Source organism: Pristiophorus japonicus, unplaced genomic scaffold, assembly GCF_044704955.1.
Source record: "Pristiophorus japonicus isolate sPriJap1 unplaced genomic scaffold, sPriJap1.hap1 HAP1_SCAFFOLD_244, whole genome shotgun sequence".
Classification (NCBI taxonomy): Eukaryota; Metazoa; Chordata; class Chondrichthyes; family Pristiophoridae; genus Pristiophorus; species Pristiophorus japonicus.
In genome coordinates, this window is record NW_027252166.1 from 148,224 (window position 1) to 152,413 (window position 4,190).

The following is a 4,190-nucleotide window of genomic DNA, read 5'->3' on the forward strand; positions in this document are numbered from 1 at the left end:
TTTATTTTGACACTCTCCTTTATTTCCTTGGTTATCCACGGCTGGTTATCCCTTCTCTTACCGCCCTTCTTTTTCACTGGAATATATTTTTGTTGAGCACTATGAAAGAGCTCCATAAAATTCCTCCACTGTTCCTCAATTGTGCCACCGTTTAGTCTGTGTTCCAGTCTACTTCAGCCAACTCTGCCCTCATACCACTGTAGTCACTTTTGGTTAAGCATAGTACGCTCGTTTGAGACACTACTTCCTCACCCTCAAACTGTATTACCAATTCAACCATACTGTGATCACTCATCCCGAGAGGATCTTGTACTGGGAGATCGTTTATTATTCCTGCCTCATTACACAGGACCAGATCTAAGATAGCTTGCTTCCCTTTACGTTCTGTAACATAATGTTCTAAGAAACAATCCCGTATGCATTCTATGAATTCCTCCTCAAGGCTACGCAGTGCGATTTGATTTGACCAATCGAAATGTAGGTTAAAATCCCCCATGATTACTGCCGTTCCTTTTTCACATGCCTCCATTATTCCCTTGGTTATTGCCCGCCCCATCGTGAAGGTATTATTTGGGGGCCTATAAACTACGCCCACCAGTGCCTTTTTCCCCTTACTATCTCTAATATCTACCCAAAATGATTCAATATTTTGTTAATTAGAGCCAATATCGTCTCTCACACCTGCCCTGATAACATCGTTTATTAACAGAGCTACCCCACCTCCTTTCCCGTCTTGTCTATCCTTCCGAATTGTCAGATACCGCTATATGTTTAATTCCCTGTTCTGGCCAACCTGCAATATTTCTGTAATGGCCAACAAATCATACCCATTTATGATGAGTTGTGCCGTCAAATCATTTACTTTATTTCAAAAGCTGCGTGCGGTTAGGTAGAGTGTTTTAGTACTAGTTTTTAAACCAGGATTTTTAGTTTTGACCCCTCCTGCAGCCTCTTTATATTCATACATATTGTCTCTTCCTATCACCTTGTCGTTTACACTTTCCCCAGTGCTACTCTGCTCTGTTGCCTCCTGCCTTTTGCATTTTTGGGGTCCTGTGATCTGAGCTGTCAAGCACTCTAACTAGCTCAGAGCCCTGTCCTGGGTTCCGAATACTCCTTGCATTGCGGCACCGAGATTTCATGCTTGCCTTTCAATTACACTTTGACCCATTAGAATTTTACTGTACATTATTCTGCTGCAAACTGCAGGGGCCACGTCGCTTAATGGATAAGCCATCTACGTTGATGCAAACACTGATGTTATCAGAAAATTGCAACGTCAAACGCTGCCTTGGTCATTTTGGCAAAACTTGTTCATCTTTAGAAAACCAAACCTCGTTCGCACTCATTAACTAAAGGTGAGTTCCTCCCAAACAATGCACTTGACTTTATTAAAAGGCATTTTTTTATACTGTCTATATTGCTCACTGATTTTTGCAGATAGTGTCCAACAAACCAACAATTAATACCGATAAACTATTAATGTTTCCAGTTCGAACAACAGCTTCGCGTCAATCAGTGTAACAAAGGGCAGTGGAGGGAATTGTGATCAGATTCCAATGAGATCCCCGTGTGTCGATAAAAAAGAGCACTTGCAGAATCGCTGCGGGCAGGGTTCGAACCTGGGCAGGGAAATCCCCACTGGATTTCAAGTCCAACGCCTTAACTACTCGGCCATAGCAGCTACACAGTAGAGCTGCTTTAATAGTCGAATCGTCGGTGCAATTTATCAGAGAGACCGCCTGCATGCTTGCCCTATTGGATCACCCAGACGATGTGAAAATGAAATCATAGAATCGCAGAATCTCGCAGCAAAGAAGGAAAAATTTCGGTTAGAACTGAAAGAATTTACATTTCGGGAAAAAATGAACAGTCTGGGGAGCTTCTTTCTCGAAAAACAAGTGAGATATATTTTTAACATTATGAAGGTATTTGATCGAGTTGATGTGGAGAAAATGTTTGCTATTGTGCAGGAGTTCAGAACGGGAGATCAACGGTAAATTCAGTGGACAATTCAAGAGCAACTTATTTACCATAGAGTGGTTAGAATGTGGAAGATGCTACATAAGCAGCAGTTGAGGCGAATAGCACAGATTCATTTTAAAGGGAAATTACCAAAGCACATGACTGAGAAAGCAATAGAACAATATGCTGATAGGATCAAGTGAAGTAGGGTAGTGTGCAGCATTAACTCTAGCAACACCAGTTAGGTACAATTGTCTCTTTCTGTGATGCAATCTCTATATAACGTTATGTAACACACATTTTAAACAACAACAACTTATATATAATTAGCACCTTGAAATTAGCGAAACGTCCAAGGCGCTTCACAAGAGTTTTATGCGATACAAATTGACATAGAGCTACTAAATACAAAATAGCGCAGGTGACTAAAAGATTGGTCAACCAGGTATGCTTGATAATGAGGAAGAAAGCTGTACTTTGCAGGTAGATATCAAAGAACTGGTCAGGGGTTTAATGGAATTCAACCGGGAGAAGTGTTCGATAATGCATTTGGGGAGTGCTTATAGGGAAAGCGAATAAACATTAAATGTGAGGCCACTGATGAGTGTAGAGGTGCAAATGACCTTGGAGTGCATGTCCACAGAATCCTTGACGGTAGCAGGGCAGGTAGATAAGATGCTTGTGAAGGATAGAGAGAATGGAAAAGGAGGCAGTGTGGCGTTGCTGGTTAAAGAGGAAATTAATGAAATGATAAGGAGGGACATTAGCTTGGATGATTTGGAAGTGGTATGGGGGGAGCTGCAGAATACAAAATGGCAGAAAACGCTAGTGGGAATTGTGTACAGGCCTCCAAACAGTAGTAGTGAGGTTGGGGACAGCATCAAACAAGAAATAAGGGATGTGTGCAATAAAGGTACAGCAGTTACCATGGGCGACTGTAATCTATATATTGATTGGGCTGACCAAACTGGTAGTAATGCGGTGGAGGGCGATTTCCTGGAGTATATTAGGGATGGTTTTCCAGACCAATATGTCGAGGAACCACCGCGAGAGCTGGCCATCGTGGACTAGGTGATGTGCAATGAGAAGGGACTAATTGGCAATCTTGTTGTGCGAGGCCCCTTGGGGAAGAGTGACCATAACATGGTAGAATTCTTTATAAGATGGAGAGTGACACAGTTAATTCAGAAACTAGGGACCTGAACTTTAGGAAAGGTAATTTCGATGGTATGAGGCGTGAATTAGCTAGAATAGACTGGCAAATGATACTTAAAGGGTTGACGGTGGATAGGCAATGGCAAACATTTAAAGACCACATGGATGAACTTCAACAATTGAACATCCCTGTCTGGAGTAAAAATACAACGGGGAAGATGGCGCAACCGTGGCTAACAAGGTAAATTAAGGATAGTGTTAAATCCAAGGAAGAGTTATATAAATTGGCCAGAAAAATCAGGAAAGCTGAGGACTGCGAGAAATTTAGAATTCAGCCAAGGGGGACTAAGGGTTTTGTTAAGAGGGGGAAAAAAGAGTACGAGACGAAGCGTGCCAGAAGCGTAAAAAATTACTGCCAAAGCTTCTATACATATGTGAAGAGGAAAAGATTAGTGAAGGCAAAGGTAGGTCCCTTGCAGTCGGATTCAGGTGAATTTATAATGGGGAACAAAGAAAAGGCAGACTAATTGAACAAATACTTTGGTTCTGTCTTCACGACGGAAGACACAAATAATCTTTTGAATGTACTAGGGGACCGAGGGTCTAGTGCGAAGGAGGAACTGAAGGATATGCTGATTAGATGCGAAATTGTGTTGGGGAAATTGATGGGATTGAAGGCCGATAAATCCGCGGGGCCTGATAGTCTGCATCCCAGAGTACTTAAGGAAGTGTCCCGAGAAATGGTGGATGCATTCGTGATCATTTTCCAACAGTCTATCGACTCTGGATCAGTTCCCATGGACTGGAGGGTTGGTAATATAACACCACTTTTTAAAAAAGGAGGGAGAGAGAAAATGGATAATTATAGATCGGTTAGCCTGACATCAGTCGTGTGGAAAATGTTGGAATCAATTATTAAATATGAAATCGCAGCGCATTTGGAAAGCAGTGACAGGGTCGGACCAAGTCAGCATGGATTTATGAAGGGAAAATAAAGCTTGACGAATCAACCAGAATTTTCTGAATATGTAACTTGCAGAGTGGACAAGGGAGAACCAATGGATGTGGTG

At 42.0% G+C, this 4,190-nt stretch overlaps 1 non-coding gene across 1 annotated transcript; it reads right to left on the reverse strand.

Annotated features, from left to right (window-relative positions):
- Positions 1–1,601: 1,601 nt before the first annotated feature.
- trnas-uga (transfer RNA serine (anticodon UGA)) lies at positions 1,602–1,684 on the reverse strand. Its single transcript has one exon. It is a non-coding gene; the product is annotated as a tRNA-Ser (tRNA).
- Positions 1,685–4,190: the final 2,506 nt, after the last annotated feature.